Source organism: Anomaloglossus baeobatrachus, chromosome 2, assembly GCF_048569485.1.
Source record: "Anomaloglossus baeobatrachus isolate aAnoBae1 chromosome 2, aAnoBae1.hap1, whole genome shotgun sequence".
Lineage (NCBI taxonomy): Eukaryota > Metazoa > Chordata > Amphibia > Anura > Aromobatidae > Anomaloglossus > Anomaloglossus baeobatrachus.
The window spans coordinates 275,245,361-275,271,287 of NC_134354.1; the positions used below are offsets into that span (position 1 = coordinate 275,245,361).

Genomic DNA, 25,927 nt, shown 5'->3' on the forward strand with positions numbered 1-25,927 from the left:
CGCCGCAAGTTTTACGCAAAATGCAATAACAGGCGATCAAAACGTAGTATCTGCGCAAAAATGTTACCATTATAAACGTCAGCTTGAGACGCAAAAAATAAGCCATCACTGAGCCATAGATCCTTAAAAATAAGAACGCTACGTGTTTCGGAAAATGGCGCAAAACGTGCGCCACTTTTATTGGACAAATTTGTGAATTTTTTTTTAACCCCTTAGATACAAGTAAACCTATACATGTTTGGTGTCTACAAACTCGCACCGACCTGAGGCATCACATAGATACATCAGTTTGATCATATAGTGAACACGGTGAATAAAACATCCCAAAAACTATTGTGCGATGACACTTTTTTTGCAGTTTTTCCACACTTGGAATTTTTTTGCTGTTTTCCAGTACAATATATGGTAAAACCTATGGTTTCATTTAAAAGTACAACTCGTCCCGCAAAAAACAAGCCCTCATATGGCAAGATTGACGGAATAATAAAAAAGTTACGGCTCTCGGAAGAAAAGGAGCAAAAAACAAAAACGCAAAAACGGAAAGTGCCCGGGGGCTGAAGGGGTTAATATATCATATTTCATTCATAGTCCGACAGGACCACAGATAAATACCCACGGGCCATTTTCTAATATAGGATGGATTTAACCATAAAGTGACATTAATGTGTAATAACGACATGTCAAACCCATATATGAGGTTTATATATACATAGACAGGCCTGCAATTGCAGACCCCATCCAAAAAAAAAAAAAAGGGGCCATATGACATAATACTACAGGCTGGCACATATGTATGCATGGGGACTTGTAGAAAGGCAAGCTCTAACGAGGGAACCAGAGGGGGGGGAGGGGAAGGGGAGGGAGAGTAACGTAATGCATGGCGTTTAATGTGTCATATTTCATTCTCGATAAAAAAGTTATGATGCATGGTGTTTAATATATCATATTTCATTCTTAATCCAACAGGACCACAGTAAAAAAACCACACATGATACAGATGTGGACTGTCCCAACCTGGCTATATACGTGGCATAAATTATAACGCCCCATATATACAATTAAACACCCACGGGCCATTTACTATTAAAAAATGGGTTTAACCATAAAGTAGCACTAATGTGTAATAACCACATGTCAAGCACATATAGAAGTATACATATATATATATATATAGACAGGCCTGCAGGTGCGGACCCCATCTCAGATAAGGCCCATATGACATAGTACTGCAGGCAGGTACACATGTATACATGGTAAGTGGGAAGGTGGGAAGCTGTTTGGAAACATACTCTACAATATATAGTATGTAATAATCCATGCAGTTCAATGGCCATCTCCGGAGGGGCCCAACACGAATTGGACCTAACTGTGGCTCTCTCAAAAAACAGGGGAGTTCCGTGTCCCCTGTTTTTTGAGAGAGCCACAGTTAGGTCCAATTCGTGTTGGGCCCCTCCGGAGATGGCCATTGAACTGCATGGATTATTACATACTATATATTGTAGAGTATGTTTTCAAACAGCGGACTCTTGACTATCCCTCCATGCAAGTACGTCAGCCACAGGGACCCTTTGGTTCTAATGGAGTTTTGGGATAGCCCCATGTGGCTTCATGATAGTATATCTTTTCTGTATGTACCCCGGCATCATTTTTTCTTTAATCCCTGTATTGCAATATGGCATTCTCGATATTATGTTTTCCTCTTCCTAGGTTCCACCTTCCCACTTACCATGTATACATGTGTACCTGCCTGCAGTACTATGTCATATGGGCCTTATCAGAGATGGGGTCCGCACCTGCAGGCCTGTCTATATATATATATGTATACTTCTATATGTGCTTGACATGTGGTTATTACACATTAGTGCTACTTTATGGTTAAACCCATTTTTTAATAGTAAATGGCCCGTGGGTGTTTAATTGTATATACAGTTAGGTCCAGAAATATTTGGACAGTGACACAAGTTTTGTTATTTTAGCTGTTTACAAAAACATGTTCAGAAATACAATTATATATATAATATGGGCTGAAAGTGCACACTCCCAGCTGCAATATGAGATTTTTCACATCCAAATCGGAGAAAGGGTTTAGGAATCATAGCTCTGTAATGCATAGCCTCCTCTTTTTCAAGGGACCAAAAGTAATTGGACAAGGGACTCTAAGGGCTGCAATTAACTCTGAAGGCGTCTCCCTCGTTAACCTGTATTCAATGAAGTAGTTAAAAGGTCTGGGGTTGATTACAGGTGTGTGGTTTTGCATTTGGAAGCTGTTGCTGTGACCAGACAACATGCGGTCTAAGGAACTCTCAATTAAGGTGAAGCAGAACATCCTGAGGCTGAAAAAAAAGAAAAAATCCATCAGAGAGATAGCAGACATGCTTGGAGTAGCAAAATCAACAGTCGGGTACATTCTGAGAAAAAAGGAATTGACTGGTGAGCTTGGGAACTCAAAAAGGCCTGGGCGTCCACGGATGACAACAGTGGTGGATGATCGCCGCATACTTTCTTTGGTGAAGAAGAACCCGTTCACAACATCAACTGAAGTCCAGAACACTCTCAGTGAAGTAGGTGTATCTGTCTCTAAGTCAACAGTAAAGAGAAGACTCCATGAAAGTAAATACAAAGGGTTCACATCTAGATGCCAACCATTCATCAATTCCAAAAATAGACACGCCAGAGTTAAATTTGCTGAAAAACACCTCATGAAGCCAGCTCAGTTCTGGAAAAGTATTCTATGGACAGATGAGACAAAGATCAACCTGTACCAGAATGATGGAAAGAAAAAAGTTTGGAGAAGAAAGGGAACGGCACATGATCCAAGGCACACCACATCCTTTGTAAAACATGGTGGAGGCAACGTGATGGCATGGGCATGCATGGCTTTCAATGGCACTGGGTCACTTGTGTTTATTGATGACATAACAGCAGACAAGAGTAGCCGGATGAATTCTGAAGTGTACCGGGATATACTTTCAGCCCAGATTCAGCCAAATGCCGCAAAGTTGATCGGACGGCGCTTCATAGTACAGATGGACCATAACCCCAAGCATACAGCCAAAGCTACCCAGGAGTTCATGAGTGCAAAAAAGTGGAACATTCTGCAATAGCCAAGTCAATCACCAGATCTTAACCCAATTGAGCATGCATTTCACTTGCTCAAATCCAGACTTAAGACGGAAAGACCCACAAACAAGCAAGACCTGAAGGCTGCGACTGTAAAGGCCTGGCAAAGCATTAAGAAGGAGGAAACCCAGCGTTTGGTGATGTCCATGGGTTCCAGACTTAAGGCAGTGATTGCCTCCAAAGGATTTGCAACAAAATATTGAAAATAAAAATATTTTGTTTGGGTTTGGTTTATTTGTCCAATTACTTTTGACCTCCTAAAATGTGGAGTGTTTGTAAAGAAATGTGTACAATTCCTACAATTTCTATCAGATATTTTTGTTCAAACCTTCAAATTAAACGTTACAATCTGCACTTGAATTCTGTTGTAGAGATTTCATTTCAAATCCAATGTGGTGGCATGCAGAGCCCAACTTGCGAAAATTGTGTCACTGTCCAAATATTTCTGGACCTAACTGTATGGGGCGTTATAATTTATGCCACGTATATAGCCAGGTTGGGACAGTCCACATCTGTATCATGTGTGGTTTTTTTACTGTGGTCCTGTTGGATTAAGAATGAAATATGATATATTAAACACCATGCATCATAACTTTTTTATCGAGAATGAAATATGACATATTAAACGCCATGCATTACGTTACTCTCCCTCCCCTTCCCCTCCCCCCCCACACTCTGGTTCCCTCGTTAGAGCTTGCCTTTCTACAATCTACAAGTCCCCATGCATACATATGTGCCAGCCTGTAGTATTATGTCATATGGCCCCTTTTTTTTTTTTTTTTTTTGGATGAGGTCCGCAATTGCAGGCCTGTCTATGTATATATAAACCTCATATATGGGTTTGACATGTCGTTATTACACATTAAAACCCTTTCACGACCGGCCGATTTTTCGCTTTCCGTTTTTTTTTTTCGCCATTCTTTTTCTGAGAGACGTAATTTTTTTATTTTCCAGTCAATATGGTCATGTGAGGGCTCATTTTTTGCGGAACGAGCTGTACTTTTAAATGAAACCATCAGTTTTACCATATTGTGTACTAGAAAATGGCAAAAAAATTCCAAATGCTGAAAAATTGCAAAAAAAGTGCGATAGCACTATGGTTTTTGAGATATTTTATTCACTATGTTCACTATATGGTAAAACTGATGTGTGGGTGTGATGCCTCAGGTCAGTGCGAGTTCGTAGACACCAAACATGTATAGGTTTACTTTTATATAAGGGGTTAAAAAAAAATCGGAAGTTTGTCCGAAAAAAGTGGCGCACGTTTTACGCCATATTCCGTGACCCGTAGCGTTCTCATTTTTTGGGATCTTAGGCTCAATGACGGCTTATTTTTTGCGTCTCGAGCTGACGTTTTTAACGGTACCATTTTTGCGCAGATGCTACGTTTTGATCGCCTCTTATTGCATTTTGCGCAAAAGTTGTGGCGACAAAAAAACGTCGTTTTGGCGTTTGGAATTTTTTTGCCGCTACGCCGTTTACTGATCAGATTAATTGATTTTATATTCTGATAGATCGGGCGTTTCTGAACGCGGCGATACCAAATGTGTGTATATTTTTTATTTTTTTAACCCTTTAATTTTCAATGGGGCGAATGGGGGGTGATTTGAACTTTTAGGTTTTTTTGTTTTTTTTTAATTTTTTAAAACTTATTTTTTTACTTTTTTTTTTTATTTTACTAGTCCCCCTAGGGGGCTATTGCGATCAGCATTCCGATCGCTCTGCAGTATCTGCTGATCACAGCTGGAAGGCTGTAAACAGCAGATACGCTGTCTTTCTCTTTTGCTGTGCCCCGGGCACAGCGAAAGTGAAACCAATTCATGTGTAGTACAGGAGTCATCACATGACCCTGTACTACCATGACAACTATCGGGAGTCACGTGATCGCGTCACGTGACTTCCGGTTTCGGCGGTAAGTAAAACTTTACCGCGATTGCGCTTATAATGGCGCTGTCATGTATTGACCGCGCCATATAAGGGGTTAATCGGCACGAGCAGATAACGATTCTGCTCGTGCCTAGCAGGCACACATCTCAGCTGTGAAAATCAGCTGAGATGTGTGCCGATCGCGGCATGCTGCCGCCGGAGGACCGCGGGCAGTAAGATTATGTCATTTAGGACGTAATTTTACGGCCTGCGGTCGTTAAGGGGTTAATGTCACTTTATGGTTAAATCCATCCTATATTAGAAAATGGCCCGTGGGTATTTATCTGTGGTCCTGTCGGACTATGAATGTAATATGATATATTAAACATCATGCATTATAATTTTTGTCCTTTTTTCCTCCTTGTTTTTTATGTTGGGTCATCGATCCCTATATCCTTGGTTTTTCCTCCCCTTTCCCTCCCCTCCTCCCCCTCCCTCTCCCCTCCGTCCCCACATACACATATGTGGTTGCTTCAAACTATTGCTGGAGCTTGGTGATCCTTTGGCTCCAACTATTACCTCTGCATATTTGACTATAGCGCCGTGCGCGAGGGCTCGTTTGGAGCTCTAATATTGTCTCTGCAAATGCCTTACCTTTTTGAGTCCTCTGCCCTTCCGTACTTGCTTTGGCGCATGCGCATGGGTCCTTGATGTTTGGATGTCACCATGACTCCCGAATTCGGCCTGTGCGCATTGCGCCTGCGTGCGCGCCTGCGTCTTCACACTTATGGTCCGGACCGCGCGCCAGCGACTACACAGCTGATTGTGAGTAACCCTCACTCTTTCTGCTATATATGAGCCTGTGTCGCAGTGTACCTTACTTTCCCTGACGAAGCCGCAGCGGCGGCGATACGCGTGGGGCTTGTCCTTGTACCCCGGGTGTGTGCCCCTTGCCACACTGTGGATATGTTATCCATTGGACTTTGCAGTACATTGCTTTTTTTTCCTATATCTCCTTGCTGCCCTATAGGGCTTTTATAGGTTTTTCACAATTGATTTCCCTTGCTGTACCTCAGGTGAGCCTCTTTCCCCCGCATTTGGGAATAGACTTTACTCCTGGATTGCCAGAGATTTAGTGGAGGCTCTTTCCTAACTGCTTAGCAGGGTTATGATGCCCCTGGGAGCATATAGCGATTTATACTGCGTTCCAGGTATACTGTCATTTTCCCTGTTCATATATAGAACTATCTAATTGACTTGGTACCTGTTGTTACCCTCCAGTGGTTTACTATTGCCATTGTTTATGCATCTTGTATATGCGATATTTTGTATGGTGTATACCAGGCTGTATTTCATTTTTCCCCTTGTGGCGGGGTTATATTATTGCAAATGTTGTATTATTATAATTATAATCCATTTGTGGGTACAGGACTTTGTTTACAGTACATGTTTTAATTGTTTTTAATCATATTTGTGCACTGGTAATAAAGGTTCATGTCTATATTGTACCATGGGTTGTGCGTTATATGCAGTGTCTTTTCTCTCTTTTAACCCCGTATGTGCTTCATTGCATTAACAGCACCCCTTTGTTCTGTTATCTGGCTATTGTGGTGCATTCTCTCCCCTACTTGCTGCTCCCACTTAGCCAGGTGTCAGCCCCCTTTTCTGGAGCTATTTTAATTTTAGTGGTCACACTGTCACTTCCCTTTGAAGACGTCACTTCACTAAGTTGAGGAGACCCTCTATTTCCATTGGTCACCCCTAGCTCTGGACAATGCTTTTTAGGAGGTACCATTTCCCCATTACCCCTCAATATACCACAGGGAATCTGTGTAACCTCATAAGGAAGAGAGGCTTCCTTAGGCGGAGGCTGACTCAGTCCTGAACAATCGGTCCTGGCCTCTGTCTTCCATAAGTCCCTAAATAATTTGGAGTTCCAACCTATAATAATTGGATGGAGCAAATCCTCAACCACACCCACATCAGGGCGCTCCGGTTGCTTTGACGTCTGAATTATCACTCTGGCCAGGGGATATTCTTTAGTGGTCCCATGCACACAGCTTCCGTCTATTGTCCTACCGACCATAAAATGAAGATTGGGTATCAGTCTCACTAAGGTCAGCTGGCTCCCCGGGTCTAACAGACCAGACACTATTGTCCCATTCAATTCCACGTAGCACTCCTGTGGCCTCATACTGGATGGATAGCCTATACTGCAGGTAGGACATATGTAAGGCGAACCACATTGCCCCTTGCTATAGTCTACGTGCTCGAATTTGGAATGCTCCACCCCCTTGTGGGCAACTATTCCTCTAAGGGCCTCCACCCCCTTTTGGGCAACCACCCATTTATAGGACTCCACCCCCTTTTGGGCTTTCAGAGACTCCCTTATAGTGTCTTTAAACCCCAGTTCACACAGTTCCCCTTTATCTCACTGGAAACCCTTTATCTCACCGGAAACCCTGTGTCCGCACTGGACCCAGAAGGGAACTCACAAACTGGTCCACTGCTGCCACATCGGTTCACACTGACGGCTCCTGTTGTCCACGCACAAGGAACTGGTACAGCTTCTCCATAGCGTCCGTATGAGCTATCCTTCCTTTTGGAATCTCAACCCCCACGGCTGTCGCTGGACCTCCTGGCACATGCTGTTGGTGCTGCTGCTGGCTCTGCGGCAGGTGTTTCAGGAACTCCTTCATGCTGAAACGACAAGAGCAACAGGAGGTGCGCTCCAATGGGTAATACCCGGTGGTTTAAAGAGGGGGGGTTTGGTTACTACTAACCTTTCCTGGTTGTACCACCTGTACAACGAGGATCTCCAGCCAGTGGTGTATCACTGCTCACCAAGCAGGACCCAGCAATCCTGGATTGACCGGGAACCATCAGTCGCAGGTTTCCCGCCACTGCAGCACGGAACCCCGCAGACCTGCCAATCTACCGCCAGCTGCTTGAGTGCGCAGACAAAATTTTCGTGGACCCGCCAATCCACCGCAAACCACTTCAAAACAAATTTTCGTGGACCCGCCAATCCACAGCAATACTTCCTAGGCCGTTGCCCATAGCAACCAGGCCGCATTGCCCCTAGCAACCAGACCGCATTGCCCCTAGCAACCAGACCGCATGCCCGCATTCTTCACCATATCTAAGGTTGCACCCCGCAACCTGTGGTTTTCACTCGCAGCAGTGCTAGGTAGCTTAGGCAACACAGGTATCACCGTCTCTTATAAAACCCAGCAGTTTATTTATTAGACTCAACATAAACTGCTAAACAAAATGTAACAAAGCCTCTCCCGGCTTAAAGGGAAATATAACACATCCACATACCGTGTGCTTCCAGTCCAATTAAATGTCCATAGTGGAGTCTCCACACTCTGGCTCCTGCCAGCGAACAGCCTCTGTCCTCTCTGCTCTCTCCTCTCTGCTCTCTCCTCTTTTTTCCTCTCTTCTCTATCTCTCCTCTCTTCTCTTTCCTCTTGCTCTCTCCTCTCTTCTCCTCTCCTCTCTATCTTTCCTCTCTCTCCTCTCCTCTCTCTCGTTCATGAGGCATGTTAAAAAAACGTAGTGTGACTGCATGCGTTTTTTTTTTTAATTTAAATAAATAATTAAAAAAAAAACCGACGTGTGGTCCCCCCCAAATTTTCATCCCCAGCTATGATAACATTGGCTGGGGGCTGGTATATTCTCAGCCCGCAGCCGCCCGGTATTGCCGCATCTGTTAGATGTGACAATTCCAGTGTGATATCGGCTCATCTTGATTGCCCTGGTGTGGTGGCAATCAAGGTAATAGCAGGGGTTAATAGCAGTGTACGGCTGCTACTAAACCCTAAGTTTGTGATAGCACAGGTGTCTTGAGATACCTGCATCACAACCTGTAAATTACAGTAAATAAACAAGACACAGAGAAAAATCCTTTATTTGGAATAAAATACAATACATATTTAGTTTATGTATTGGCCAATGCATGTAAGCCCGGAAACCAGCGGCAAGATATTTAGTTGATGCATTGGCCAATACATAAACTAAATATATCTCTTTTGCAGTAATGCAGTGCCATATTTTCACTTGTACATTTTTGACTTTTCAGTGTGCAGCTGTATGAATTTTATAGTCTCCTAAATCAGACTGGCCACACCCACAGGTGGAGGTCTGTGATTCTGACCTGCACAGCACACTGGCATTATTAAGGGGAACCTGACCCTTATATGCAGAAACAAGCCTTTGTGGAACTACAAGTCCCTTAGCAACTTCTTCAGTTTAATATCACAGGGACCTTCTCCACTGCAACATATAGCAACCATTTACCACATTGGTGGTCGCTACCTCACACTGGATAGAGTGTTCATTGACAGTGAATAGTTTGGCAATGGTAGCATACCGAAGCAATTTAGCTTCCTCCTCTCCACAATTTAACACTCTGACAGGTACTTTTCCCCTACGTACATCAACCACCCCCCGGTTTGTCAGGATCGAAGACCAGCTCTCTGAGTACACGGGTTCCAACATGGCTTGGTAATCCCGCCCTCCAAGGCCCACTGCTGCCCGACACCATATCATCATTTCACTTTTTAGGGGTACCACGATAGTGACTGTCACTCATACATTGCCAATCTCCCCACCAGACAGGTTTACCTGTTGCTTCAGCAAGAGGGCTCGGATCTCTTTCTGCAGGGCCCTACCGGCAGTTCTGATAATCTGTTGGAGCAAAAACAACACTTCCCCCAGACAATTTTCAATGACATTTGTACCCAAAATTATCTGTGGATTTTTCTCATTGATATCAGTTTAAAACCAAAATCAATCCTTGACCCTTTAACTGGACCCTCCACACCTGTAAGGTTACCTCCTTAAATCCTATCTGAGTCACTGGTAACCCATTAACAGCACAAATGGTGAGTCCGGACGGGTGAGTTCATCATCGGCCCAGAATCTCTTGTACAGTACATATGGAATAGTGGTTACCTGTTAAACGGTGTCCAGCAATGCAGATGTGGGAATGCCGTCCAGGGTGATGGAGAGAATTGGTGGTCCTCCCACATATCTGTCAAGCCAACCGTGTGGGTCTGGTTGTCCTACTCCTGGGGATTGGCCATTGGCCCCAGGGGTTGTGGGTTTAAAGGACTCATTCTGGCAAAATGGGCCGCCTTGTGACACCGACGGCAGATGGGCTATCCGGACGAATCATACCAGTCACTGTACCTTCCTCGAGTCAATGGGGTTCTCCTCCCTCACATCCAAGGGACATCCTCTGGGCAGTCTGCAAGCTGGATCTTGTCCGATGACTTGGATTCCGGGGCAAGTTGCATGGCTCTGAGGATCTTGGCTACATCTTTGCTTAGTTGTTGCACCTGGGAATGCAGATCATCAGGGACACCAGGTGTTGCAGCCTGTCCATTTGTCTTTGCCAGGGTTAAGGAAACATACTCCGCTCTCGGGGATGGTATACTGCCTTGCTGCAAGGGAAGAGCAGAGTCTGTAGTTGCTGGGGGCTGTAATGCTTTTATAACCTGGTCTTTTAAGAGCGCAAATTTCTCATCAGCATGTTCAAGAGCCCACAGGCGCATCTGCGTACGGTCCTCAGAGGATTGCAGGCCCTGTAGGAACTGTTCTGTTAACATATGGTTCTCTTCTCTGGCACCAATAGGATCTACATGTTTTAATGCCCCTAAGGCTGCCTGGAGTCTTAGAGCATAGTCTCTTATGTTATGTTATCTTGCGGTCTCTCTCTGCAATTATAAAACTCCATCCTTAGCTCTGCCTCTGTGTGGGTTTCAAAAACAATTTTTAACTTTACAAACATGTAGTGGGTGATTCCCGGTCTGCATCTGCCCAAGTCTCCACTTCCAGCTTGGCTGCACCTTTTAACTGACCCAGTACAACAGATGCTCTCTGCTTGCTGGTCATTTTGCACATGTCCAGTAGAGTGCAGATTCTCTTTTTAAATCCAACCAAGGCATCCGGTTTACCGTCATACTGGGGCAACCATGCCGCTCACGGAACATAAGGTAGGGTGATTGGCATGATCAGCGCCGCCAATAGTCCCTGCAGCCTCGCCGTACCCCTGCCCCTTCATCGTGTCTCTCCCTTGGTTGTTCTCACCAACCTTTCTCGCGGGACTGGAGCACTGTGGGAACTTCCGGGTCAAGCTGCTGCACCTCTTCCGTCCTCAGCGACGTGGTGGGTGGATCCTTTGATTTCGCACCTTTTGCAGCTTGTGGCGCAGTTGTTTTTAAAGTCCAAAATGGCAGCAATTTACAAGTTTTAATCACAGTTCAGTTTATAAGGCACGCTTGTCACCCGAGGTTACGGGTCTAGTTTGAATCCTGCCGACTATGCCAAGTTTTCGGAGGTGTGACGCCCCAGGGGATGTGGGGTACTTGGTACCGGGCATGCGGTGCGCAGGGGGGAACAGTCGTGGTCGTGGCCGAGGCCCGGTTCCGTGATCCTGGGGGTCGGTCCGATATAAAGGGGTGAAAAATAAAAAGGGAGTAAAAATAAGAGTTCTCGACTACGCAATTTGCGGTATGCGGCCAGGTCATTGGGGCCGCCACTGCAGAGTTCTGCTGGGGCTGATAAAGTAGTGCAGCTTAGGTGTTTTAGGCCTTCCGCAAGCAGGGACAGGCCCCAGCAGTGGATGGTGACGGGGGCAATGATAGGGGACAGTCTGTTTATATGTGAAGAGACACAAAGGAAACAGTCCACACCGGTATTGCAGTTTCAACTTGCCTTTTTACTGTAGGCTTGTACCTGGACCCACTGGTGCCGGTTACAGGTGTTCCCGCTTCTCTTGTTCTCCGTGCCAAATATGACCTGGCTTCGCTGTCCTCCGTACACACTTATTGTTGATGGGCTCCCGTGGCCTAGAGCTGCTTGGGAGTCCCTTCTCTTCAGTCTTGGTCCTATTGCAGGCAGCCTGGACTATTTAAGGGGTTCAGTCCCCGGTCCCCTCTTTGCTGCTGATACTTCAGACTCTTTGGGTGGTGAGAGATTCTGGAGATCCTCTCACCCGGCAGAATTAACAGTTGACCATAAAGTGTCCTGCTGTCCTAGGGTCTGCACCCCGCCTTGTGCTGAGTCCTGGGAGCCTTGGTTCCAGACTTCCACAGGTGTCCCGCAGTTCTTGGATTATTACACTTTCACAGGTCACCCACAGTTCCTGGAGTCCTGGTTCCTTGCTCCACAGTCCCTCACTCCTGTCAAAGCACTCCGTTGTTACTTTAGGTCTTTCTGTACTTTTGCTCTCAACTCCTTCTCTCCCCTCACAACTCCTCTACACTCCTCAACTGCTTCCTTCCAGCTTCCCCTTCACTTTCACTCTCTTTCTCACCAATTTTCAACCGACCAGTCACCCCTCACCCTTGCTGGGTCTCTTCCTACAGATTGGATGGCGACTATCCAATCAGTGCCCATCTCTTTTACCTGTTGCTAGGCAGTCTCTCAGTCTGCTGTTGGAGTTGTGTGTGTGGCCTGGGGTGCTGGTGTACTGACTGGAACAAATATTCCGGGGTTTGGGTTTCCAGAAGTTACATTTTGTGGCGCCTAGTACCGCAGGGGGGCTACACTGCTGTTCTTCAGTACTTCTGTTAACTTTATATACCTTCACTTCCTATTACTCAGCCCTGGTCGTGTGCCTTTATTAAGTCTTCAAGCGCTAGCAGTTGGTTTGCATACATCTGGAGAAACTTAGGGGTGCTTCACACACAGCGAGCTCGCTGCCGAGATCGCTGCTGAGTCACGTTTTTTGTGACGCAGCAGTGACCTCATTAGCGATCTCGCTGTGTGTGACACTGAGCAGCGATCTGGCCCCTGCTGCGAGATCGCTGCTCGTTACACACAGCCCTGGTTCGTTTTCTTCAAAGGCGCTCTCCCGCTGTGACACACAGATCGCTGTGTGTGACAGCGAGAGAGCGACGAAATGAAGCGAGCAGGGAGCAGGAGCCGGCATCTGGCAGCTGCGGTAAGCTGTAACCAAGATAAACATCGGGTAACCAAGGTGGTTACCCGATATTTACCTTAGTTACCAGCCTCCGCAGCTCTCACGCTGCCTGTGCTGCCGGCTCCGACTCTCTGCACATGTAGCTGCATTACACATCGGGTTAATTAACCCGATGTGTACTGTAGCTAGGAGAGCAAGGAGCCAGCGCTAAGCAGTGTGCGCGGCTCCCTGCTCTCTGCACATGTAGCTGCATTACACATCGGGTTAATTAACCCGATGTGTACTGTAGCTAGGAGAGCAAAGCTAAGCGGTGTGTGCTGGTAACTAATGTAAACATCGGGTAACCATACCCGATGTTTACCTTAGTTACCAGTGTCCGCAGCTTCCAGACGCTGGCTCCGTGCAAGCGCAGCGTCGCTTGCACGTCGCTGCTGGCTGGGGGCTGGTCACTGGTTGCTGGTGAGATCTGCCTGTTTGACAGCTCACCAGCGACCATGTAGCAATGCAGCAGCGATCCTGACCAGGTCAGATCGCTGGTCGGATCGCTGCTGCATCGCTAAAGTGTGAAGGTACCCATAGTTTTTGCAGTTCCTGTCCCTGAGTCAACTGGAGATAAGCTGTTTGTTGTTATCCCTTGTGTATTATCTCTGTGTCCTTGAGTGCCTAGTGGGGTTGATAAAAAGCTCATCCCATCCGCTCCGTACTTAGGTTATGCACCAAGCTAAATACCTGAGCCTATCTAGGGTGGCGAGGGAACCATGGGTCCAGCAGTAGGTTTGGTCAGGGGTCACCATCTCCCTCTTCCCTAGAAACAGGGTTTCCCTTCCCTTCTGCCATTCAATTGGTACTTCCCCATACCTAGTGTGACAGTAGCATTGATTTTTTCAGATTCAAGAGCCAACCTACGTTTTCTAAGGTGGCGCAGATGTCATGTAGCTGGGTGTTGCAGTAAGGAATCGAACTGCCTATAATTAGAACGTGATCTAGATAAGGGACTATAAGAACCTCTTTCACTCGCAGGTGGACCATCACACATGCTATTAAATTTGTTAAAATTTAAGCTGTTACTGACAGACCAAAAAGAAGGGCTCTGTATTAAGTGTCTTATCTTCCCCTCCACAACTAAGGCTACCCTGAGGAATTTTTTATACTTTGCATGTATTCACAGATGACAGTATGCATTTTTCAGATCCAGGACTGCCATGTCTGGAAATAGCATCTTCATTTTTGACCTCATGGACTCCATTTTGAAAGCCTGGACCTTTAGAAATCTGACTTCTCAAGTTTATTAGTATCTGAAATTACCCATCTGGCTTTTTTATCAAGAAAAGAGTGGAAAAAGATCTCCTCCCCTTCTCTTGCACTGGGACTTCCAAGAGGACAAATTTCCCCACCAGATCCAGAACTGTTGACTTCAGAGCCAGCTGTTCCCCCATAGAAGCTCGAGGATATGCAAAGATGAACCTCTGTGGAAGAACAGCTAGGAACCCGAACTGTAACCCGGACCACACTAGGCAGAGGACCCAGTTGCTTGTAGAAATCTTCTCCCAGGCAGGGAGAAAGAGGGAGAGCCTCCAGCTCACCTTGGGACAGAAGTCACTGGAAGGATTTATTATCATCCCGGGAAGGACCTTTCAACATAAAGCCACTGTTCCTTTATTTCTGGTCCAACCATCTCTCCTGATCTCTAGGGGGTCTTCTCCGACTAGCCCTTTGTCACAATAGTAATGGAGTGACTGGGAATTGGGACTCTTAAACTGACCCACAGACTAGGGAGCCTCTAACTGTCCTAACTCATCCCAGAGATACGCTAAATGGTGGCGAGGTCTGGACCCCTAACGTAAGCTTAACGTCTGAGAAGCCCTGATCTTATACCCTCACCCCAGGAGGGGGCTGGAACTGGAGTGATAAATCCCCACACAAATAGACAGACAGGGAGGAAGTAAAACTCTAACTCACAGCATTCACTCATGGCGTTAAAGACACTATGTGCACAGGGGGAAATAAGGAAAAGGAAGGAAATACACAATGACAAGAGTATCTCCACAACACACCATGATAGCATACAACAGTGTTCTAGAAGCTGAATCACCATGCAGCAAGACCGGTATCGCTTTCGCTATATTCGGCATGGTGAAACAGGATCCACCATTTTTTAAAGGGTGGAGGCAGCTGTGATAGGACCCCAGCAGCAACTCACAGGCTAGCAGGAATTATCTCCTACCAGACCGATCACCAGCGAGCACAAAACTGGTCGACGCCCAGCTAAAACTAAACAACAGTGGTGCGTCAGACCCTGCAGTGTGAACAGAATTCGAAGTCCCTATGATACATGTATAGAGCAGCACACCGCATCACACCCGTGTCCTTTTGAAAGAACCTTTTTTAAGACGGAAAGGATAGATTTGGAATTTCCTTGCTTTTGTCTCCTGGCTCCTCCAAAATATCATCTAACACAGGGCTGAAAAGGAATTCACCCTCACATGAGATAGCACACAAATTCAACTTAGCTTGCATATTCCCAGGCCAACATTTTAACCAGAGGGTTCTACGGGCTGCTCTAGATAACAAAGCTAATCCAGCCGCCATCTCGCTGAATCAGCAAATGCATTAAAAAAATGCTGCCGCCCCATGCATCAGTGGATCATGCATCAGCAAGACAAAAGTGATCAATATATTATCTCTAGCCGCACTGTTATCCAATTGTTCCTCGAGATGACCTGACCAGACCATGAGTGATCTGGCAGTGTATATTGTAGAAACGGCTGGCTTCAGGGTACCCGCCGAAAACTTTCAAGTACCCCTAAGAAAGCTGTCTGCCTTCCTATCTAGGGAATCATTAATAACCCTTATATCTTCAAAGGGCAAAGCAAACTTTTTAGCTGCTTTTGAGATGGCCATATCTAATTTAGGTGCTTTTTCACAGAATGATGTTATAGCTTCATCAAAAAGGTACTTCCTTTTAAAGGACAATGGCAGGGACCCCTTTCTCTCAGGTTCCTTCATTCCTCTATTAATCAGGGCCTGAACTTTTTCATTAACAGGAAAAGCCTGAAGTTTTTTCTAATCTAGAACCCAAAACATAATATCCTGGACCGTTTTGTGGATTTTCTCCTTGACTAACCTCATAGAAGACCTGACTACTTTCGCCAATCTATCTGTATACTCAATAGAGAAACAAAGAAGAAGGAAGGGTCAGAGGATACATATTCACACTCTGATCTGTCGGACAGAGAATATGATCTCCTGGTGTACCTAATTTCTTTAACTCCTTCTTTTCCCTGGGAAAGGGTGCTTAAAGGAGTTCTTGATCTCCACCCTGATAATTGACCTCAGATTCGATACAATGTTAGTTGATTCCTCCCTTACAGTCTGCTTGATACAAGACTGATAAAGTCTTTTAGGCCAGAAACTGGCCAATACAATTTTATATAGGTCAGATTCTTTGTTTTTCCGTGATGATAAGAAAAAACCCATGACAAAAGTGAACTCTTCCAAAGATCACTTACCCTCAGATGCAATCAAGGTACCAGATTGCACTTGATCATCAGTCAAGCCCCCTGAATCCACCGCAGTGCCTTCAGGACCCTGAGCCAGCCGCAGCAAAGACTGAGCCACAGCCTACATAGGTCTGGCCAGGCTTGGGAAAATATGATTCCTCTTCATGCCGCCATCTTCACAGAGGTTCCCCCATAAAGAACAATAAACTAAGGCTGGTTTTACATCAGCGTTTTTTTGTCTTCAGGCAAAAAACACTAACCGTAAGTGACTGGATACTGTTAAATTAGCAAATGCATGCAAACACAAGTGTTATTTACAGGATCCTGTAACTTGCAGTTTATGAGTCAAGTGATTGGGAATGAGCTGTATTGGGCGTGGATTGAAGGAGAGCGAGAGAGAGAGAGATAGAAAGAGATCACACCAGGCTGGTTTCTGGGCATGCTCAACAGACCATGCAGGATCCTTCAGAAAAGATACAACTGCAAGTGCACAAGCAGGATCCGGCGCCCATTGAACTACATGGTACAAAAAGCCGAAATGTACAGGATCCGTTGACTTGCAGTATTTGGACGCAGGTGACAAATGCAACATGTTGCATTTTTCAAAAACAGTTAAAAAACTGCAAGTCACCGGATCCGGACAGTAACGCATGCGAACGCATGTTACCGCAAGTCCATTGAAAATGCATTGGATGTAAAACGGATCCGTTTTTCCGGCAAAAAAACGATTCCTGCCGCATTTCAAAAATCGATGATGTGAAACCAGCCTAACTGGGAGAGGTATCGCCCGATTAGTTAGGAGGATCCCCTCTTTCCATGGTGCTGTAATGGGTGAGTGAAAAAAAACAAAACAAAAACACACACTAAGGCCGGCGTCACGGTACGATCGTACCCGCCCCATCGTTTGTGCGTCACGGGCAATTAGTTGCCCGTGGCGCACAAAGTGGTTAACCCCCTGTCATATGTACTTACCTCCCGAATGACATCGCTGTGGGCGGCGAACATCCTCTTCCTGAAGGGGGAGGGACGTTCGGCGTCACAGCGGCCGGCCAATAGAAGCGGAGAGTCGGAGATGAGCGGGACGTAACATTCCGCCCACCTTGTTTCTTCTGCATTGCCGGCGGAAGGCAGGTAAGCTGTGTTCATCGTTCCCGGGGTGTCACATGGAGCGATGTGTGTTGCCTCGGGAGCGATGAATAACCGGAGCACAGAAGGAGGACCGACATTTTGAAAATGAATGACGTGTCAACGAGCAATGATAAGGTGAGTATTTTTGCTTGTTCAGTCGTTCGTAGCTGTCACACGCTACGATATGTCAAATGATGCCGGATGTGCGTCACGGAATCCGTGACCCCGACGACTTATCACCCGCTATATCATAGCGTGTGACGCCGGCCTAATAGTTCATTTGAAAAAACACCCCCCCCCGCACTGGAGTTGATGTCACCTGTGTAGTGTCACCTGGCATCAAGCCCTAGAGTTAGTAATGGAGAGGTGTCTATCACACACCCCTATTACTAACCCAGTAAGTGAAAAGAAAAAACAAAAAAAACAAATTTACAAGTTTATTTGAAAACACACTCCCCCACACTTTCCCTGGTTCATCATTTTATTAAAAACAATCCTATGCTCTCCTGTAGTCCAAGTGATGAGCGATGAAGTTCCTGATGTCACTGCTCATCAGTGTCCCTGGTCTCAGTGTACAGCGTGAGTCAAAACTGGCTGCTGCTCAAAGTCAATCAAGGACCGCCGTGTGAACTGCTGGACTACGTCAGACCTTGGAACTTGGATTTCTAATAAATTGGTGAAAGAGGGACACAGTCTCTTGTTTTTATTTCTCTCTTTTTATGTTTTCTAGGTTTCCCTTTGTAGACTACGTCAGAACTCTTGGACTACAGTGGAGCTGCATAGGCTTGTTTTTTAATAAAATGGTGAACCAGGGAAAGTGTCGGGGAGTGTGTTTACAAATAAACTTGTAAATTTGTTTTTGTGTTTTTTTTTCTTTTCACTTACTGGGTTAACAATGGGGGTCTTTGATAGACACCTCTCCATTACTAACGCTAAGGCTTGATGCCAGCTGAAACTACACAGCAGACATCATCCTCAACTACCATTACTTAAATTACCACCGTACCAGGGCAATCGGGAAGAGCCATTGCAATTACCATTACCAGAGCTTTAGGCTATGTTCACACTGGGCATTTTTGCAGTGTTTTTAGCTGCAGATTTGCCTTGGTGTTATGCAAGTCCATGTTAATAAAACGTTGTTTTTTACAGTTCCAGCAAAGTCTATGAGATTTCTGAAATCTCATATACACACACACGTCAGGATTTTTTCCTGACGGGTTTGTGAACCACCTCTGGTTTTGCTGCGTTCTGAAAAGAATGAACATGTCAATTCTTTTAGCGCTTTTGGTATGGTTTTCACCCTAGTGACAGGTGGACTCGCAGATACCCTGGATCAGCGGGTCTAACTGGGTTAATAAAAAACCCGGTTAGGCCCGGAATTGATCCAGGGTATCTGGCCGGCCCTTAAATGGTGGCGGGGATAGAGGGATTGGAACAGGTGCGGTATAGTTACCGAATCACAGGCACGGCTATAAGCTCCCATGGCTCCTCCACTTCCCCTCTCATTATATATTCACTGCTTTCATCTGTGATTGGTTGCAGTCAGATGCGCCCCCAGCATCTGACTGCAAACCAGGTCTGTCATTGGTTGCATCTGACTGCAACCAATCACAGTCCTGGTTTGTGGGCATATACAGAGAATGAATGAGCCATTCATTCAGCAGTCACCTCAATCAGGCTATTTACGGTCACAGGTATCGCCAGGTGTGACCGGGAATCACCTGAGTGAAGTGACCACTGATCGTGCGGCTCATTCATTCTCTGGCGCTCACAGTCCTGTTCTATGGCGCTCACTGTGATCTTCAGATGTAGCAGAGATGAATCGCCGAGGGACCTCGTGTGGATTACGTCGGACCTGCAGGGGTGTGATTCTGGGGTTAATAAAGTGGTGAAAGAGGGGCCTTTTTGTTTTTTTTATAACGGCAAAATAAAATGAATTGTTGTAAACATGTATTAAGTCATACATTAAACAAGATATTATATTTTTTGACATAAAAACCAAAAATAAAGTTTATTATCATAAACATTATGTTTACAATTGTTAAAACTAAAAATTACATCACACATAAATTACATTATTGATCGGAAAATAATTGTCTTGTGTAAAAGCCATGTTGTTGCTCACGTGGTCTTAGATTAATATTTTTTGGAGGTTGAACATTCAAATGTTAGCTTTTTTGACTTTCTGAGGTTATTGGTGTATTATAAACCTGTTGAAGGTAAGCAGGATTATAGGGTATGTGATATTCAGAATATTGTTGTGGTATGATATTTGGTTGTATGGATTGGGGTTCTGTTGGCTTATCTTTTTTAGGGTTTTTTGTTTCCTCAAACAATTTTTCTAAATGATTCAGTATAGCCCCACTGGAAGGAAACATACCATCTTCCTCATAACAGCTTATCAAGCCACAAATGGCTGTCATGCATGTATTTCTTTTCTTTCCATCTATAATTTTGCGCAACCGACCTGCCATACTCATTCCAAAATGGTCTATTTCATCATCTTCAGTTGAATTTTTTAATAATTTCAAAGTTTCATTTGAAATGTCATCATCCTCCAAAAAATTTTTTTTTTGTATGTTTTTATTTTTGGGTTTAACATATCTTGAAGGGGCGGTGTTACTGTTAGCCAAGGTTGATGATGTATTTTCAGGGATGTTTATTAATTCCAAATCTTCTTCCTGGTCAATATTAATTTGAAAATTACTGGCAGATGGGGCCTCCTGGTCTACTTCAGTTTGGTTTTCTGGCCCTTGTCCATCACCAACAGCTGTGTCTACTGGTGTTAAGTTCCCAGAAGTTCTTTTTTTTTTTTTGTAGAATGTAGAATAAAAATAAAATATTTTGTTTAAGAAAATTTCTTTAAAAAACTTAACAATGCTAAAAAAAAAAGATATATATATATATATATATATATATATATATATATATATATATATATATATATTTTTAAAATAAAACTTATGGTCTTAATTTGCGGCTTGTTACCAAAAATTTCAGGTCATCATAATAAATGAAATTTGGCTTCTTTGGAGAACTACCACTTTTCATCCCCTCACTTCGGATCTTATTGAATCTGTCTTTCACAGATCTCCACCTTTTTTCAAAAATCTTGCTCTATTACATTATTTATCAAACAGCAGCTCCTGATGTAGGAGAATAAGCCACTTCAAATTAGAGAAATTAGCATTCAGAGGCTAAAATATAACTTTTAATCTATTCCATTAAAATTTAGATTAAAATATGTAATAACCCAAAGTTCTCTGAATTGTTGTCATTAGATACAACACTCACATTTCCAGAGAACCTAAGACACAACAAAACAAGCAAAAAAACACAAAATACACAACAAAAATGAGTAAGATGATTATCACTCCAATAGGGACAGTGGTCCAATATATGAGTATCTAAAAAATCATCAAAAACAACTCAATATAATAAACAAAATAGTGCACGGTGATCCTCAAAGAGGAATTCACCAATTCAAATTTTGTAGAATGAGTTAGGAATGATCTCACCCATTCTTGCAGCTTGGGGTACACAGGACTTCCTCTATATGGGTCCACACAGCATCCGCTGGCCCTACAATTGACCCTAGGAAATCTTCATAACACCTGACACCCCAAGACTTCTGCTCTTACAAGAACAGACCACATCTAGTCCTCTCTTATGCCCCTACAATGTTCCTGGCCCTCGTCCCGACGCGTTTCATCACTTTAGACTCATCAGGGGACTTCAGTATTACATTAGAGGTAAAAAATCCTACACCCAGACTCACATAGGATTCTCCTGTCTTATATTTTCCTAAAATTAATTTTAAAACATGTATATGTTATTTTAATAACAATTATTACACTTACACATATAAAAATTCAACATAATAAATCAAAAACCAAAAACAATTTAAATGTAGCCAATTTAAAATTTGCAAACATATATTGTATATAGAATTAACACTAGAACTACTGAGGTAGTCATTTTGACTACTTTGCACCATGTATTTCTATATAGGTGTCACGAGTCCAGTAGTTCTAGTGTTAAATATAATTAAAAATTTTAAAGTAACAATTCATGCAACTTTTAAATTTATTTAACTTACCATAGCTATCAATTTTCCAACGTCGATTTTCATGTGTTGGAACCAAGCCATTATAAAGAATCCAATGTAAAAGAATGTCCAAACTTTAAATACCGTATTTTTCACTTTATAAGACGCACCTGATTATAAGACGCACCTAGGTTTTGGAGGAGGAAAATTAAAAAAAAAAAAATTGAGCCAAATAGTGTGCTAAAACATGTTAATAAAATTAAAATAACATTATTTTAACAATTTAGACTCAACAGGAGTCAATAGCAGCATTGTTTGTAACATGAACCATGTTTGTGAACAACATAGGAAGGAAAGCTTTAGTCCTCAGATACGGGACCCTTCTAGTCATCAGGGAACCCCAGGAAATCCTCATCAGTGCTGTCAGCATTCAGGAAGCTCAATTCCTCACAGTCAGAAGTGTCACTTTCTTCAGTGTCCTCATATAAGATATCATCTTCGGTGCCATCTAAAGCATTGCTAATCCCACATTTTTTGAATGACCTTATAACCGTTTCATCCTTCACGGACTGCCATGAAGTTTTCACCCACTCATACACTTGAGTAATAGTGGGTCTCTTCATTCGTCCAGAAGGTGTCAGATCGTGATTACCAGCAGCCATCCACTTATTCCACTCTTCTCGCATGAACACTTTAAATGGCTTATTGATGGACACATCAAGGGGTTGCAGCTGGCTGGTAAGCCCCCCTGCACAACGGTGTAATGGGTTTTTTCATGTCCTGAGGTCTTTACTGTTACAGTTTTTGCCCCCTTTTCATTAACAGTCCTGTTAGATTGCACATCAAAGGTTAGAGGCACTTCATCCATATTCCCAATCTGGCCTATTTCAAAACCATTTTTCTTTCTGCTGTCAAGCACAAACTTGTGGAAAGACAGGATCTTGGACTCATATTCTCGGGGCATTTTTTGCGCAATTCTAGTTTTTGTGCGCATTGCAAGACCACATCTCTTCATAAATCTGAAGCACCATGATGGCGATCCTGTAAAGTCAGTAATGCCTTTCTCCGCAGCAATGCGCTTTGCTTCGCATATGTTCATTTTAGTGGACACGGATAGGCCATTATTTCTGTGGCGTGTTATCCATTCTTTCATGTCCACGTCTAAGTCTGGCTACTTAGCACGACGTCCACGAAGACCACATTTGCTTTTTTGTGCTTTTTCCAGCTCATCCAACTGTTTCCTCCACTCCCTTATCATTTTTTCAGTTGGAGGCGGTCCGAAATGTCTCTCCGCTGCGCTATTCCCATGTTCTTTAGCATATTTTATTACCTCCAGTTTATAGGGAATTTTTTACGCTAGCCTTTTCTGCTTTGACATCCTTGAGCAAGGCACAATATGTAGCAGCAGCCTACAGGACGGTATTTTTCTGCAACAAAATACAGTCATGGCCAAAAGTTTGGAGAATGATACAAATATTAATTTTTACAAAGTCTACTGCTTAAGTTTTTCTAATGGCAAATTGCATATACTCCAGAATGTCATAAAGAGTGATCAGCTTAACAGCAATTACTTGCAAAGTCAATATTGGCTAAGAAAATGAACTTTAACCCCCAAAACACATTTCAACATCATTGCATTCCTGCCTTAAAAGGAGCAGCTAACATTGTTTTAGTGATTGTTCCATTAACACATTGGGTGTTGATGAGGACAGGGCTGGCGATCAATCAGTCATGATTAAGTAAGAATGACACCACTGGACACTTTAAAAGGAGGCTGGTGCTTGGTATCATTGTTTCTCTTCAGTTAACCATGGTTATCTCTAAAGAAACACGTGCAGCCATCATTGCTCTGCACAAAAATGGCCTAACAGGGAATAGTATCGCAGCTACAAAGATTGCACCTCAGTCAACAATCTATCGCATCATCAAGAACTTCAAGGAGAGAGCTTCCATTGTTGCCAAAAAGGCTCCTGGGCGCCCAAGATGGACCAGCAAACGCCAGGACCGTATCTTAAAACTATTTCAGCTACGGGATCGGACTACCAGCAGTGTCGAGCTAGCTCAGCAATGGAGACAGGCTGGTGTGAGTGCTTCTGCACGCACTGTGAGGCGGAGACTCTTTGAGCAAGGCCTGGTTTCAAGGAGGGCAGCAAAGAAGCCACTTCTCTCCAGAAAAAACATCAGGGACCGACTGATATTCTGCAAAAGGTACAGGGAGTGGACTTCTGAAGACTGGGGTAAAGTCATTTTCTCAGATGAATCCCCTTTTCGATTGTTTGGGACATCTGGAAAACAGCTTATTAGGAGAAGAGGTGAGCGCTACCACCAGTCTTGTCTCATGCCAACTGTTAAGCATCCTGAAACGATTCATGTGTGGAGTTGCTTCTCAGCCAAGGGAATCGGCTCACTCACAGTCTTGCCTAAAAACACAGCCATGAATAAAGAATGGTACCAGAATGTCCTCCAAGAGCAACTTCTCCCAACTGTCCAAGAGCAGTTTGGCGCCCAACAATGCCTTTTCCAGCATGATGGAGCTCCTTGCCATAAAGCAAAGGTGATCACTAAATGGCTCATGGAACAAAACATAGAGATTTTGGGTCCATGGCCTGGAAACTCCCCTGATCTTAATCCCATTGAGAACTTGTGGGCAATCATCAAGAGATGGGTGGACAAACAAAAACCAACAAATTCTGGCAAAATGCAAGCATTGCTTATGCAAGAATTGACAGCTATCAGTCAGGATTTTGTCCAGAAGTTGATTGAGAGCATGCCAGGGAGAATCCTGAAGAAGAAGGGTCAACACTGCAAATATTGACTTGCTGCATTAACTCATTCTAACTGTCAATATAACCTTTTTGTACTCATAATATGATTGCAATTATATTTCTGTATGTGATGTAAACATCAGACAAACACAATTAACCCCATAGCGACGGCCTAACGTCTCAAGACGTCGGAAAAACAGGGTACTTATTCTGTTCCGACGTCTTGAGACGTCAGGCCGGAAAAACCCTGTAGCGCCCCCCAGTGACGAAAAATCTCGGGGGTTTCAGCTACCGGGGGTAGCTGAGACCCCCCAGATTATGAATCGGGGTGTTTTGTATGCACCCCGTTAATGCGATCGCCGGTATACACCGTATACCGGCGACAACATAAAAAAAAAAAAAATGGCTGGTAAAATTTATTTATTTCTCATCTGACGTGATCAAACATGTCAGATGAGAAATAAATGTGAGCCCTTAGTGCCCCCAAAGCCCCCGGTACCGGAGAAATCCATCCAACCCCCCCCCCCCCCCTCCGGAAAATCCAAGATGGCGCCGACGCGCGCTGAAAACTCCCGCCGCCGCCGGCTCTGCATTCATTTCCCTCCGATCTGAAATGATCAAACATTTCAGATCGGAGGGAAATGTCCCCCTCCTGACCTCTCCTCCGGTACACCGGAGCTCTTTGGTCCCTGGAGCCCCCTCCAGTTCTTCAGAGCCCCCCTCCGGAGCGTGCAAGATGGCGCCGACGCGCGCTGAAAACTGCCGCCGCCGGCTCTGCATTCATTTTCCTCCGATCTGAAATGATCAAACATTTCAGATCGGAGGGAAATGTCCTCCCCCTGACCCCTCCTCCGGTCCACCGGAGCCCTCTGGTCACCGGAGCCCCCTCCGGGTCTCCAGAGCCACCCCCCTCCCCCGCATTCATTCTGCTCTTTCTGCCGCATGTGACACGTCACATGCGGCAGAAAGGTGTCCCCAGGTCCCCCCAGGTCCCACTAGGTCACCCCCCATCACCCCCACCCCCAGCCCCCCAGCCCCCGAGCCCCCGGTCATACGTTACCTGGCTGGTGATCCGTCCCGCGATCACGCCGCCTCCTTCTTTCAATGCTGACGGCGCATGCGCAGACAGCGGCTGTCAGCTGGATTCCTCCCCCGGTCCACAGTGGAGCAGCCTGTGCATCAGCGACGTCAGTCTTGCAGGGACGCTGACGTCGCTGATGCACAGGCTGCTCCACTGTGGACCAGGGGAGAGTGAGTGCAGTAATCAGCAGTCTCTCCATGTGAGGAGTGTGGTCCTCACATGGAGAGACTGCTGTTCCAGAAAATGGGGGGTACGTTCTGTGAGCGTGCCCCTCATATTCTGGAATGAGGTTACTGCAAGTCACTCTGCCCTAAGTTGGACCGGGGCAGTGTGAGTGCAGTATTCTCAGATTACTGCACCCACACTGCTCATGGAGAGCTTGCTCTTCCAGAAAATGGGGGATACGTTCCCTGAACGTGCCCCCCATATTCTAGAAGATCCAGAGTCGGCGTGGGACCTCACGGATTACAGCGGATTACAGCGACC

At 44.7% G+C, this 25,927-nt stretch overlaps 1 long non-coding RNA gene across 1 annotated transcript in view; it reads right to left on the reverse strand.

Moving 5' to 3' along the window:
- Window positions 1–19,609: 19,609 nt before the first annotated feature.
- LOC142289841 (uncharacterized) overlaps window positions 19,610–25,927 on the reverse strand; it is a 51,801-nt gene continuing 45,483 nt past the window's right edge. Inside the window, exons 2-3 of the long non-coding RNA XR_012750172.1 lie at window positions 21,647–21,782; window positions 19,610–20,349 (exon numbers count right to left, since the gene is read on the reverse strand). This is a non-coding gene — a long non-coding RNA (uncharacterized LOC142289841). The remainder of the gene's footprint in view (window positions 20,350–21,646; window positions 21,783–25,927) is intronic.